This window comes from Alosa pseudoharengus, unplaced genomic scaffold, assembly GCF_046254945.1.
Source record: "Alosa pseudoharengus isolate Yale_2024_CS ecotype anadromous, Long Island Sound unplaced genomic scaffold, YU_APseudo_1.1 YU_APseudo_1.1_scf_8, whole genome shotgun sequence".
NCBI lineage: Eukaryota > Metazoa > Chordata > Actinopteri > Clupeiformes > Clupeidae > Alosa > Alosa pseudoharengus.
The window spans coordinates 2,640,334-2,656,363 of record NW_027468870.1 but is presented as its reverse complement, the minus strand read 5'-3'; positions in this window follow the sequence as shown (position 1 = coordinate 2,656,363).

Below are 16,030 nucleotides of genomic sequence, written 5' to 3'. Positions count from 1 at the left end.
CCATTTTCTGACAAAGGAGTTGATCATTTTTTCCAACCTCTCTACCTTTGACAGAGGAACTTCATAAACTGTCAATGGCCACATTAGCCGAGGCAACAAACCAAACTGCAAACACCACAGCTTGAGCTTACCTGGCAGCCCCGACTTGTCAATTTTTGCAATACCTTGCCTAGTGACCTGTCTCAAGTCTTCAACCTGTGATTTATCACTAAGGCTTGCATCATACCACCTTCCCAGGCTCTTCACTGGTTTCTCCAGAACTGTGGGAATCACCTCCTTATTTATAGCAAACTTCTTATCTGTTACCTTCCCTTTAATAATTGAGAGACTCCTAGACTTACTTGGTTTCACCTTCATTCTGGCCCATTGCAGATTACTATTTAACTTACCCAGCAACCTGTTGGTGCATGGAACGGTTGTCGTCAAGGTTGTCATGTCGTCCATGAAAGCCCGAATCGGGGGGAGGCGTGGCCCTCCCTGCAACTTCTCCCCGCCCACTACCCATTTTGAGGCCCTAATAATGACCTCCATTGCCATTGTAAAAGCAAGTGGGGAGATGGTACATCCGGCCATGATTCCTATCTCAAGTTGTTGCCAACCTGTGGTGTAATCAGCTGTAGTAAAACATAATTGAATATCCAGAAAGTATGCTTTTACTAGGCTTTTAATGCTACCTGGGATTCTGAAATAATCAAAGGCCTCCCACAACAGACTATGCGGCACAGACCCAAAAGCATTAGCCAAATCCAAGAACACAACGTGCAGGTCTCTCTTCTCACGCTTTGCTAATTGAATTTGGTGCCAAATCATGCTGGTATGCTCTAAGCACCCGGAGAAGCCAGGAATTCCAGCTTTTTGCACCGTGGTATCAATTAGTTTATTCCTTTCAAGGTAATTTGTCAGTCTCCGTGCCACCACACTAAAGAAAACCTTCCCTTCAACATTCAGTAGACTAATTGGCCTAAATTGATTAATCTCCACTGCGTCCTTTTCTTTGGGAATAAATATTCCCCCAGCCCTCCGCCAAGCCTTGGGAATACTCTGCTTTTTCCAAACTATCTTCATTAATTGCCATAAAAATCTTAAAACATCTGGTGCACTCTTATACAACCGGTAGGGCACTCCATTAGGTCCCGGGGCTGAAGAGGCCCTTGCACGTTTTATTACTTCTTGCACCTCTTTCCACCTTGGTGGACTATCGTCGCATTGGCTACTTAATTCACCAATAGGTGGGATATCAGCAGGAAGTACCATCTCCCTGAACCTCTCCCTATCTTTGTGCACTCCCTCTAAATACTCCTCAAGCTTCTGCTTAGGTTCCAAAAGACTACCACTCTTCTGCATTACGAATAAAGACTTAACAAACTTAAATGGGTCTTTATAGAATGCTAGTCGGGCTCGTGATTTCTTCTTCCTATTTTTCCTAATATTTTCAGCTCTTCTTAGCACTACTAACCGCTCCCTCACATCTGCCTGTAGACAGTCAATACCTTCCTTCTCATCATCTGTAGCTTTTCTCCACTGCTTCTTAAGCTGCCTCCTCTCCTTGATAAGTTTATCTATCTCCTGCTGGCGCCTAGATTTAACTACCTCATGTAGCCGTTTTGTCCTTCTCTCAATAGTCCCAAATCTTTCCTTACCATAGCTATAAATAATGTCTCCCATTTTCTCTAATTTGCTTTCAGCCGTCCCCTTGAGCTGACCCAGGATACTGACCAAATCACTATTAACATCTTCCCACATTCTACATTCTGCTGCGACTGGCCATCTAACCCCAGGCCTATGACCATTAATCTTCTCCCTCCTTGGCTGACTGGCCTCTCTCTCTGCCTCAGTGCTAGAACTTACCTCAACAACAGGGGTACTGATGTCCTGCGAACTGTGGGTTTCTTCCTGTCGCTGGACTTCAACCGACTGACTTGATGCACTTCTTAAGAAATAGCTATCAATGCGGGGACCCTGTGTTCCCTCTACCAAGCACTTCTTTTTCCCTTGATGAATTTTCAGGCCCTTTAGACTTGTAACCTTCTGCCAACCACACACACACATCTGCAGCTTTTTCTCAGTTTTCTCTGAACTAGTGGCTTCCACAAACATGTTTTCCTTACTCGTAATCAAATTCGTCACAAGTGAGTCATCTTCCGCCCCTGCTCTCGCTGACTCTAGGGGTATTTCATTATGTCGTACTGTAGCTTAGTAGGGTGCAGCCCATAGCTTAGTGAAGCCTGGGCTACTGCCACAATGAGCTGCTAACCCATTGTAGCCCCAGCGGGGTCTATTCCCTCCTGTCAGCCGTCTTTCCGTGCTGTCACAAGGTCTTTCCCTAGTTGCCAGCTGCCCTATTCACAGCAGTCACTAGCCTACGCTAGCTTCAGCATTACATTAATACACAAGATTAGATGTTAAAATCCCTTGTGCCAAAATCCAAGGTAAAAACACATTCAGAAGCCCCTGCTCAAGTTTAACTTTAAAAAGCACACTACCCACAAATCCGCCAACAAATGGTCACAAGCACAATGCAAATGGCCTATCCAACAGCAGTAGCCTATATAGTATGCGGCATGTCATTGGGGTTATCAAGTGGGCACCCTCATTCACCGATGTTTCGTTAAGTTAGGCCCACGACACCTCATGAAGGCTTAACAGTGAAACCAGCGTCCTGGAGACACTCCCCTCCATGCTACCACCATATTACCACATTGAAATATCCAATACTCAAAATACTCTTAACCAGCCCAGGCATGGTCTAAGTTGGCTAGGTCGGTCCGTCCCGTTGATGTGGACTGAACCATAAACCATAAAGAACCTTAGCCAAGTACCATCACCCTAGGCACAGCCCATCACAAACACAAAACAAATTAGCCAGTTAGCTTAGCCCATTATCTTAGGCCCCATCCCAAACACAAAACAAATTAGCCAGCAGTTAGCAGTTAGCTTACGCCCCATGCTGCCCCATATTACCACAACAAGCATCCAAATACCCTTAACCAACCTAGGCATGGTTTAAGTTGGCTAGGTCGGTCCGTCCCGTTGATGTGGACTGAACCATAAACCATAAAGAACCTTAGCCAAGTACCATAAACCTAGGCACAGTCCATCACAAACACAAAACAAATGAGCCAGTTAGCTTACCTTAGCTTGCGCCCCAGGAAGGGTAACTTCTCCTTACCCACGACCAAAACAAATGAGCCAGTTAGCTTACCTTAGCTTGCGCCCCAGGAAGGGTAACTTCTCCTTACCCACAACCATTCGCTTGCCCGTTCTGCTGCTAAGGACATGTTACTAACCACCTGCCTTAGACTTCGACCACAAATGCCCAATTCAGACAGCAAGCCAATAGCAGATCTGGCCACAAACCCACGTGCACCGATTTCAATAGGCCTTAATCGTGCACTCCAACCTCGCTTAGCTGCCTCCTCTGCTATTTCAGTATATTTAGCTATATTTAGTTAACAACTTGAATGCTTAACAAAATATGGGAACAAACATGGGAACTAAACGTGCATTACGAATATAATCAGTGGGAGCCCTGTGCTTGTTTCCCTGCAACAAGAAGGTTCCATCTGGGGGTGATGGAAGACAGTGACACCCTCAGTGTGTTTGAAATGTCCAGTCGATTGCGCAATTTGGTCTTAGTTGCAGTCATTGCAGAAAACCCGGCCTCGCATAGATACGTGGTGGGAAATGGTAGCAACGTTTTCAGCGCTTTTACGGCTATCTCGGGATATTCTGCTTCGGTTTTGATCCAAAAACCCGCCAGAGAGGTTTCCTCATGCACACTCTTAAGACCACCGTCATTTGCAATTTCGATCAACTGCTCTTCCTCCTGCGCTGACAATTTAGGACTATTCGGGATATTGACAAATGGGTTGCGGACCCACTCATTGGTTTGCCGTGGATCTTTGGAGGATGGGAAGTAGCCTAACGCTCAAACTCATTTCAAAGCGCAACAAGGTGATCGCGCAACAAGGTGATCGCGCACCAGCTGCGAGAGAAAGGGCCCTGCCTCAGTCTCTCCCAAAAACCCCACTACTGTTTGGAACATATCAAATACACCCCGCCCCCATTCATCCCCACAAATCAAGCTTGGCTTTAAATGCAGCGACTTTATCTGCCAGTTTAAAGACAGTCGTCATTCTCCCCTGGAGTGACAGGTTGAGGTCATTAAGCAACCCGAATATGCCACACAGGTAAGCGAGTTTTGACACCCAGTCCTCATCACTAAAATGTGCAGCTAACGGTGACTTTTTTTCTGTAAGAAATCTCTGCAGCGGCTCTCGAACACTCTGGCCAGTGACCTGCTAAAGATGCTTGTTTTTTGTTGCTCATTCTAGCAGTTTAGCTAACTTCGTGTGACACTACCGTTTGCCAAGAACTAATCAAGTGAAGTGAGCTGACCTGAGGCTGCGCAGCGCTGAAGGCAATATGTAAAGTGTTGAAGGCGGGACAGACAGACGTAAGAAAATAGACCTTGCAAAATGCAAACATGCGTGCAATCAAACAACTGCATATAGGCCTATGCCATGTAAAAACGTGACATTATTGCGAATTAAATTGAGTTTAGTTTGCATGCATTTTTTTAAAACTCATGTCGTAGGCTATGGCCCGGTAAGAAATGTCCCCCCCCCCCACCCACCCACCCAAAAAGAGAGAAAAAAAGAGAAAACATATAACATTTTGTATAATTTAAATGATAAAAATGACATAATAAAGTTATTTTGTTTTAGAATATTAATTTGTTCTGAAATACTGCTTATTTAATGCTGTTTAACTCATTTAGAAATGGTACAATGTCACTTTAAGAGCACATTTAATTCTCAATGATCTTTTGACAGCTCCACTCAAATAGCCTATGGCTAGTGCTGTACCTTAGTCATAGTCAAGTTTATATATATAGCACAATTTAAAACAACCTGTGGTTGAACAAAGTGCTCAAAAATAAATAAATAGATAATAAAAGACAAAATGAATAAAGACACAAAAAAGCACAACAGGAAACTGTTGCCTATATAATTACATTCCACAATTCATTTACAAGCCATTGATAGCATATGTTCTATCAACATAGTTGGTATATCAATAGTTGGTGTGGATCTAATGTGAAAAGGCAGGTTGTTCCACAACTTGGGCCCAGCTACTGAAAAAGCACGGTCACCCAGGGCCGTAGTCACCAATATTCAGATGTGACCAAAATGTCCCCCCCCCCCCCCCCCAATATTCGGACATACAAAAAAATAAAGAAAAAAACGCTATAGGCTACTACAGGAAACCAACAAGTCCCGCCATCTGAAATGCAATCAAACGTAAATAACACACAAATTAGTGACCTATTCATGGTTTCAGAGAGTAGCCTACACTGTGAGTGGTTGGAGGTTTTGCGTTTATCGTTTGAGGCGTGCGCTATCAAAGCACCCTACTGCGGTGCAGGCTGTCAACAATATCGCAAAAGATACCACAATTCTCACAAAACTTTTTGGAAAGGTGTAGCACTGTCTAAAGAAACCCCATTCATTTTTGAAGCTGATCAGACTCAAAGGTAACTTTGAAGCATTTTCCATATTGTAGCCTATTTTCTCGCAATGATAGCGAAAGTGAAATGTAGTGTCCTTTCATTTGAATTTGTGCGTGCCTGTGTCATTCATTTACAACATAAATAATGCATTCATATGCTAGTAGTAATGTCAGAAATGAACCGGTTTATAAGCCTCTTAGAAATTGCTGTTGCATCTTGCATGTTACATTTAGATGCGCACTCAATCGCGCATCCATGCAGGCAAAACGTAGCACTCAAATGTGGCTACGGCACAAAAGTTGAAAAAACTTTTACAATGGCGGTGATAGCCTACAGTTAATGTGAATCGCGGACATTAACCAAAGAAAGGAATTTCCACCTCCATTCACCAAATAAAGGCTGTGTTTCTACATTTTAACACAAAACGTAATTTCTGTCAGAAACCAGCCTATAATGCATAGGGTAACTTGAGGTGACTCAGACAGAAGAGGGACCTGTCTTATTGGCCTATATTGAATCCCATCCCTTTCAAACAACCTTAAAATTGTGTGATTAGCCGCCAGAATAATAAAATCAAAATACAAAATATGATTGGGCTAGGTCCAAACCTATGAGTAAGCATTCAGTGTAATATAGAGGTTATCAAAGATAGCCTACTCTAGTTTGTATTTTCTTTTAAAATATACATTTTGGAGACAAATGGAGTCATACCAAAGGTCTATATCCAGGGATGGATTATTGAATGGACCTACTGGGCCCAAGAGCTCAGGGGGCCCTGAAGCCTAAGACTGTGTGAAGTTGCTTCTCCGCTCTTCTCTTTCCACAAAACTCACAAGTCGTCATAATATAAAGGGTCATTTTTTTTCAAGTCTTCCGGGGAAGTAGGCCTATGCATCTATGCCCAGGGGTTCATAATCCATCCGTGCCTATGTCAGTCAAAAAATTGACTGACTTAACTAATGACTAAAGATTTTAATAATATTTTTGCATGGCAGGAAATGTATTGAAATTCTGTTATTGAAATTCACACCGCACCACAGATTTGGTCCCCCCCAATGTTGACATCATGGCTACGGCCTTGCGGTCACCTTTATTTTTTAGACGACTCTGAGGTACTGAGAGCAGTAGTTTATCTGAGGACCACATAGTTCTGAGAGGGCAGTGACGGTGGACAAGCTCACTTAGGTATTGGGGAGCTTGTCCATTTAAAGCTTTAAAGACAAAAAGAAGAATTTTGTAATCTACTCTAAATTTCACTGGTAACCATTGCAGGGATTTCAAAACTGGAGAAATATGTTGTGTCTTTTTAGACTTGGTGAGCAGCCTTGCAGCTGCATTTTGCACCATCTGAAGTCGGGATAGAGTGGACTGAGTGACACCAAAATAAAGAGAGTTACAGTAGTCCAGGCGGGCTTTTTTAAAGATTCTAAGGTGGTAAAGCGATGATTTCTTGCATAAGGTTTTACATATCTGGCAAAAGACCCTAGTTCACTAATTGCATTATTTGCAGCTTCATGTGAACCAAAAAATAGAATTTCTGTTTTGGATTCATTCAGTTTTTAAAAATTGGTGGACATCCATTGTTTGATCTCTTTTAAGCAATCAAGCAATTTAGAGCACCAGAGGAACCACATTTAAATGGGAGATACAGTTGTGTATCATCAGCATAGCAATGATATGATATACTGTGCTTTTTCATAATGTGACTGAGTGGCAACATGTACAGTTAGAATAAAATACAACTAAGCACTGATCCCTGTGGAACACCATAAGATAAGGGTGCAGATGAAGATGAAGTATCCTTGAAATAAACTAAAAAGTTCTTCCCTCTAAGAAGGAAGCAAACCATTTCAGTGCAGTACCTGAAATTCCAACCCAGTGCTCAAGGCGCTCTAAAAGAATGCAGTGATCTACAGTGTCAAAGGCGGCGCTAAGATCTAGCAGCATAAGTAATGCACATTTCTTTGCATCCACTGATAGTAACAAGTCGTTAGTGACTTTAATTAAAGCAGATTCCGTGCTGTGTTTAGGTCGGAATCCAGACTGGAAGATGTCTAACATCTCATTTTCTGATAGAAAGGATTGGTGTAGCTGAAAGACAACCTTTTCTAGGATTTTAAAAGAAAGGGCAATTTTGAGATGGGTCTATAATCGTTTAAGTCAGTGTCATCAAGCTCTGGCTTTTTAAGCAGAGGCTGCACTATTGCATGGTTAACTAGATGTACCGCAGAGCGGTACAATGACCGCCGCCCAGTCCAGCAAATTTTTTCAACAAAAAGTCAAAACAAAAGTCACGCTTGTCAAATTGTGTTCATTTCCTACTTTGTTCCTTTTTTATGTTTGTAATTGAGTGTGTGCAGAGTGTGTGGTTGTTTTTGTGTATATGTGTTTTTTTTGTGTGTGTGTATGTGTGCGTGTGTTTGTGTATGTGGGTGCATGTGTGAGGGTGTGTGTGTGTGTTTGTGCATGTGTAGTATGTGTTTGTGTTTACATGTCTTTGTGTGTATGTGTGGGTGTGTGTGTTTATTTATGTAAGTGTACATAAATAAAGCAAATCAGGGAACCACCTACTCTTTGCGATAAGTGCCATGGGATCAGTTCAATTAAATTGAGTCAGAACCTCAATTTAACATTCATGCAAAGGAAAACATCTCCTGCAGTACAGTGGTCCCTGTCACTGCAATAGGGCATTGGGATTGATATTTGTTTGGTGGCTTTTGGCCACAGGGAAGAGTGCCACCTACTGGCCAGCCACCAACACCACTTCCAGCAGGAACCTACTCTTCCAAGTAGGTTTCTTATCCAAGTACTAACTAAGCCTACTTAGCTTCAGTAATTCAGCAAAGTCAGGGTATCTGCTGGTCTGGCTGCTGGCTAAAAACAAAAGGTGAAAGGCACATATGCAGGGTGCGATTTGTAGGGGGGGATGGTGAGGATTTCCCCCCCTCTGGTTTTCCTATCCCTACCTCTGCTAAATTATTTTTATCGTCGGGGGGGACAACATTTATCCCCCTCTGCCCCTCATATTGATTTATGCTCCTTCATATAAGTAAAGCGCTGCAACGTGAGAACAGTCTAGTAGGCTAGCCTACATAATAATCTGACATCAGAAACGCACCGTCACCGTCAGCACTGATGCTGCTGACAAAGTGGCTGCGTGATAACTTAATTTGGCCTTGATCGTGCAGGACATTTCAGAATGTCAAGTGTGTAATCCATCATAAATGGCTAGGTTCAATGGAAAAGTTAGCTGGACAAATGAAAGAAAATGAGAAGGATTCAGTGAAGCATAATAATGTTTTAGAAACTTCAAAATTAGAAAACTGATGCAACTGAGATGGAGGACAACTGCACGTAGAGTAGAACATAGGCCTATTGTCCGAAGGAACTTACATTAAATGAGGAGATATTTGCTGAATGTCACAAAAAGTGTTACAGAAATTGCTTGGCATCACTTATTCAATGGCTCTCTACCGAAACACCTGTAGTTTGCAGAGGACGAACGAGAAAGCACTCGTTTGATAAATCAGCCAGTAGTAGACAAATAATTTTTAGAAATAATCTGTACTGCAAAAACGAATGTTGGTGGGTATTTAAACTATCTAGCGGGTGTTTTAACAGCTGCAAGAAATAGAAGCTTCATGGTCTTTATGTTCTGGTTCGTAAATTATTAAAACTTCAAGTTTCCCTATAACTTTACTCTCTAAACTCTTTACTGCACTGTAGGCAATTAACTGACAGTATGATAGGCTATTTTTTTTCTGTAGGCTACAATAAACACATTTATTTTTTCAACTTTTGCAATATTACGCACTTGGCTACTGAACGCAAATCAGCAGGAGAGAGAATGCACGTAGCCTACGCAGCGTGTAGCGCAATGTGTAGGCTATTTGGTTACCAACTAACACTGTTAGCCAATTCACTAACTTAAGACTTCAGTGCCATACAACGTTTTTTTACACAACAAATACAGAAAGGATGGAGGCAGCAAAAGTAGAGAAGTCATTTAAGATGGGGCAAGAACAAGGTGAATTTGTATGCTTGTCAAAACGTAGTCCTACCATGCATTAGAGGGGCTGATCATCATACCAAGCACACTGGCTGTTTAAAGTCATACACTATGGTAAACTAAAACTAAAATGTTACAAAGGTGGCAAAAATAATATAGGGTATTATTAGCCATGACATTACTAGGCTATGAATCGTTCGTTCATTTAAAAAAAAAAAATGTTGGGGTGGGGTGGGGGTTTACAAACTTATTCAAAATCATCCCCCCCTCTGGTTTTTACACAAATCGCACCCTTCATATAAGATTCTAACTGTCTCACTGAATTGCATTATGCACACTCAATTCTCACTGGTATCTGCTAGACAGCAAGTACCAAAACATGATTAGTTCATAGATTTCACATGTTAAATACATTACAACATATACAACCTCACCCCCATCTTGCCTGTTCATAATTCTGAGAAATTCTTGAATTATGTGCATGTGTGCGTGTACGTGTTTATGTGTGTGTGTGTGTGTGTGTGTGTGAGTGTGTGTGTATGTTAGGGTGGTTCACAAAATTATTTTTCACCAAATTTGGCCAGATCGCTTTTTGTCTTGTTCCAATTGGCATTGTAAGCATATGTACCAAAAATGGAGTCAATTGCTCCACATTTAGGGGTGGCACACTTTTTCACAATATTGACACACAGACAATACATGATGTATTGGTATCCGAATAAAACCATTGCAGATGCTGCATTGAAGAGCATTGGACGACATTTGTGGTACCCGTCAGAAGAACTCGTCACCCTGGCATTTTTTGATGCTCAGCTCACTACCATTGGTGGTGTTTAGTGAGGTCCCCCCTTCCCTGTGAAGCGCTTTGAGTGTTTAGAAAAGCGCTAAATAAATGTAACATGTTGTTGTTGTTGTTGTTGTTGTTGTGTTGATGCTGAAGAAAAAGAGACGATGCTGAGAAATCTTGAAAGACGCCCTGGGAAGATGCTCAAAGACTTGATGCCAAGTCTTTCTTCCACAAGAGCAGTACTACCATCTCTGGCCTCGTCACTAGCTGCTCAATCCAATTCTTTGAAATTCTTACTGAAGGCCAAATGGATGGCAGAAGTAACCCTGATGATGTGAGGTCTATTCTCACAGATGAGAAACTGCGTCAAAAAGTTAATTCCTTGAAGGTCATCAACGACAGCGCAGAGAGAGGCATTGCCTTATTAAACGCAGTCAACAATCTGTGCGAAACCGTCTTGTGCAAGGACACAGAGATAAAGTATCAAAAATAACGAAGTCATCATACAGCGAATAGTGTTTGAACTGTTCTAATGTTCTTACTCATTTAGTATAAGTACAGGGAGAGATTATTAATGACCATACTTATCTTTTATTTTGTTCAAGTTTCTGGTTCCTGCGAAAGTTATGCATTCTTAGGTTGAGCAATTGTGAAAAAGTGTGCCACCCTTTACTGGCCTCCTATTGGCTCAATTTTTGGTACAGATGTTCAAAATGTCAATAGGAACAAGGCAAAATGCGATCTGGCAAAATTTGGAAAACTTTTACTTATACCATTATATTGTGAACCACCCTAGTGTATGTGCATGTGCTTGTGTGTGTGCCTGTGTGTGCATGTGCATGCATGCGTACATATGTCTACTGGGTGTGTATACGTCATACGTATGATTACTGTGAATGTATGTGTGTGCGCGTGTAACTGTTTATGCACATGTGTGCATATGGAATGGGTTTACATGACCCCTGGAGGCAAACATACGCAAAAAAATGGTCCTCCTAGGCCCTACAGTTCTCGAGATATTCACAGAAAACTGTGTCCGGCCACCTACAGGCCAGTTGGTGTACAGTAACATAAATTAATTTATTGTATGGCGCCCCCATGAATGGAATTCCACAAAACTTGGCATGCATTCAGAGGGTGTCACAATGATCCTACACTTCCAGTTTTGTGCAGTTTTGACGATGTCAGGTCACAGATACCTACAATTACAATATCTTATTTTTAATTTTTCATTTTTAACTAGGTGGTGCTATACATGAAATGAGTGGTTATGGAATGGGTTGACATGGCCCCTTAAGATCAACATACAAAAAAAGGTAAAAAAAGGTGGTCCTCCTAAACCCTACGGTTCTCGAGATATTCACAGAAAACTGTATCCGCCCTACCCACCTTTTGGGGGTCCAGTCCAGCGGGAGGGCTACAAATCAAAATGAAAATCAATGGTTCCATGCTATCCTTGTGGGGCTATATGCCCACCAAGTTTCGTGCACCCCGGTCTTTCAGTGTCCCGGGAATCCTTGACGGAAAATTGGACATGTGAAAAGAAAAAAATCTGACTAAACCTATATGACCGCCGCTTCACTGAGCGGCGGTCATAATAAGTTAACCATCACAGTTAATAAATGGTCAGCAGTGGGAACTACTGTTGCCTTCATGATTTCCTTTTAAAAGTCTCTTATTAAAAGTAGATATCAATTATCAACAATGACAAGCCAGCTGGAACCTGCTACTCTCCCTCTCGTGTGCGCTCAAAGGCGCCCCCAATTAAATGGAGTAGCATAACCATCAAGTTAGATCAGCTGCAAAGGAGATAAAAACGAGTAGCCTATCATCTCTATGTTACATGCTTTTTTTTCATGGCGGGCTGGATTAAGGTGCGTGGCGGGCTGGATCTGGCTCGCGGGCCATAGTTTGGCCACCCCTAATGTAGAACATCTGCACATCAACAGACAACAGAACCATGTAGAAAATCTGCACATCAACAGAGAACAGAACCATGTAGAACATCAACAGAGAACAGAACCATGTAGAACATCTGCACATCAACAGAGAACAGAACCATGTAGAACATCTGCACATCAACGGAGATCAGAACAGAACAATCTAAAACATCTGCACATCAACAGAGAACAGAACCATGTAGAACATCTGCACATCAACAGAGATCTTCGTTTGGCCTTACAATGATCACATATCAGAAAAAAATAATGTATTGTCCGCCGGTCATTATGGGAAAATAAGTCCTGACAGGGCGAACAGGACCTCAGCGCGAAGCGGGTGGATCTGGCTTCATCCTGAAGGGACTTACATAGTAGGTTATGTGTGACATACATGAATATGTGTAAAATATATGTATTTGGTGTGTATTTCACATGGGGAATGCATATTAGAGTACGCTGTGGGAAGTACTGTATGTCTGAAATATGAGTGAAATGCATGTAAAATACACATGAAATACATGCCAAGTGTGCTATCATGCCAAGTGTGCCATCATGTCATAATCTGATCCCTGGACAACACAAGACCAATTCTAAAATGGGTTCCTGGCCTGGTCCCTGATAGTTCATGTTGTATTTCCAAGGGGCAACACCTATTGGATAATTCCAATAATTCCTAATGTTTGTGCATTCAACTTTTACAATGTCTTAACCAATCAATTTTCTTAAGCAGTTGTTGGTCTTTTAAAGCAAATACAAAGTTGTTTATAAACCTATACTAACGCAACCAGTGGTTATTTATAAAAGCGTCTCCTCTCCTTGGTCATCATATAAAGGCTTCCCCATTAGATAAACCATTGTGATTGGCCATGTAGATTATGGCACCATTAGATAAACCATTGTGATTGGCCATGTAGATTATGGCCCCATTAGATAAACCATTGTAATTGGCCATGTAGATTATGGCCCCATTAGATAAACCATTGTGATTGGCCATGTAGATTATTGCCCCATTAGATAAACCATTGTAATTGGCCATGTAGATTATGGCCCCATTAGATAAACCATTGTAATTGGCCATGTAGATTATGGCCACATTAGATAAACCATTGTAATTGGCCATGTAGATTATGGCCCCATTAGATAAATCATTGTGATTGGCCATGTAGATTATGGCCAGGTTGAAATCTGTTTGAATACAAGAGGAGATGAACATCCAACAGCAGATTAATCAAACTATTTGATTACTCTGGTTACGCTAATAAGGCAAAACACCACAGAGACTAAATTATCCGTTTTGCTCCCATGACTACTTTATTTTCTAAAATCCACCCGATAGTTGTTTATTTTACTACACTCTGAGTTAAGATTTCAATATCAATACACATTCAAGATTTCTGATTTCTTAAAATGTTTTTTTTCTCATATTCTGCGAGAATATCCATATAGTATTTCTCATATTCAGAAATCTCCACTCCAGTCCTGGCATATTCCAGACTTATTCCTGTGTATGTCTAAAGGATTTCTACAAAATTGGTCATACAATTCATACTTCATATAATTGTATTCATAAAACACATTTGAACATATTTTTGGGTTAATGAAATGATTAAAGGTAATCCAAAATTCCCTTTGTCAAAACATTTGACTCTAATATGTCAACAAACCTGTCTTTGTTGTTTGTTTGGAAATTTGGCAAATTATTGACTACTTAAATTGATAATACCACAATGGCATTTTGTCCTCGAATAAGGCATATAACACTTGGTGCCTCATAGTCTAAATGGTAACAATGTGTGATAGCCTACTACCAAGTGGATTTCACAGTATAACATTGAGCATTGAATTCAGTCAAAATAACATGCACAAAAGCGAGAGCAGCCTACTTATTTTTCCTGTTTAATAAACATGTCCAGATTAGAGATTTATGCCTGTCTGCTCCGGTGCACAAAAGTTGATGTTATCTGACATACAAACATTCAAATGTCAATATTTTCTCCATTTGCCTACCAGTGTATGATGCTTGCATGAGGAAAACTTCTCAAACTCTTGCTGAAGTCCACACAATTATCATCCATAGCATCAAGCAACCAGGCTGAGCAACGCAATGAAGTGAGAAAGCGCTCAGGGTAGGTGTTCCCTGCAGTGGAGTTCCCCTTGAGTGTGTTGCGCGTGTGGAAAAAGCACATCCATGCATCTCTCTCTCTTTCTCTCTCTATCTCTCTCTCTCTCTCTCTTGATCTTGACACTGTCTTTATATGTTAAACAACATTATATATTTTAGACATTATAGAGATCAAACATCATCAAGCAAATACAGGTGGAGGATTTGGGACAAAGCGGTTTGAAAGTCAGCCTCAGTTTCAGGATGCCAAGGGCCCAGGAGTCCATGCGTAAGGACAACCAGCCCACTCAAAACACTCACCTACTCACCCAGACAGCACTTACATTTGGGTCGGATCTGTGAAGCCTTTAGATCCGTCTGTAGCTCACGTAGGCTACTGACTGTGGGCCAGATCTGCACTGTACAGGTTTGTGTGCAGTTTTTTTGCTGCTCCAGATCAGTTTTCTGCCACTCAATCGAAAGTCCAGAAAGTGCATTTAGAAACACCATATGCTGATTTGACCCAAACCTGTCATTGAATAATTTCACATTGCGTGTATTCATACTTAAATATGGAGATAATGTGCTCCTTGGCCACCTCTGAACACCAGTGTGTGTGTGTATGTGTGTGTGTGTGTGAACACATGGAGTGCTATGTTTATATGTTTTAGTTTTACAATAGTGTCTAATAGTAGCCTATTACCTGTTCTTTCCCTTTTCATGTAGTTCTATCTTGACATTCCAACTACAACTGTTACAGGAAAAGAAGTCCAGATATAGTTATGGTTCTGGGATTTAGCAGACGCTTTTGTCCAAAGCGACACACAAATAACAACAATACAATAGTTCAATTTAACAGTAAACAAACAGCGAAACAGATACGGTATAGTGGCCGAACTGAAGCAAATTGTATTTGTAACTTGCCATCACTCAACCATACCACCTTCCATCCCTGGCCAATAGGCCTCATCTCATCATCATGTGTCTCCCTCTCTCTTTAGTCTACTCTCAATGCACCAGAGTTAGAAATCTTAGAAATATTATCAGTAAACAGTTTCTTGCATAATGTTAAAGGTTGTATCAGTGATAGCGGGGATACGTCACTTCTGTTGCTAGCTCGCTACTCCCTCCCCCTCCCTCCCGTGCAATTAAAACTCTCCTAAACGCGCATCTCGTCGGTTATTGGTTGAAACACTTTATTTTGCCTTTAACAGGTTGCCAACCCTTGTTGGTTGCAATTGTTTTTGTGTGCAGATCTCAGAGCCTAGGCTGCCTACAGAGACACGTTTTTTTGACGGCCTGCTTATGGGGCAGACAGCTAGCGGATCGTTAGGAAAGATTATATGAATGTGATGATTTATGTTTGTGCTTTTTTTGGGCCTGAAATCGCTGATACAACCTTTAAAGAATGTAACTACTAGTATTTTTCTGATCTGAATGACAAATCAAGACCCTGTACGCAGTGCAGTGTAGTGCAGTGTTTTGCAGATTTACTTTCTTTCACCAAAAATAATGATTTTGTCTTAAGGCCGTTATCATAATATACTTGGAGGGTAGTTGGAGAAGTTTCATTTCTCTGTTGCTGAGATATATTCAAGACAACAGAATAGCCAAGTATCTTGTTTTTCATTATTGTACATGCATGAAGTTTCATCTCACATTTCCGTTGGATTGCCCACAT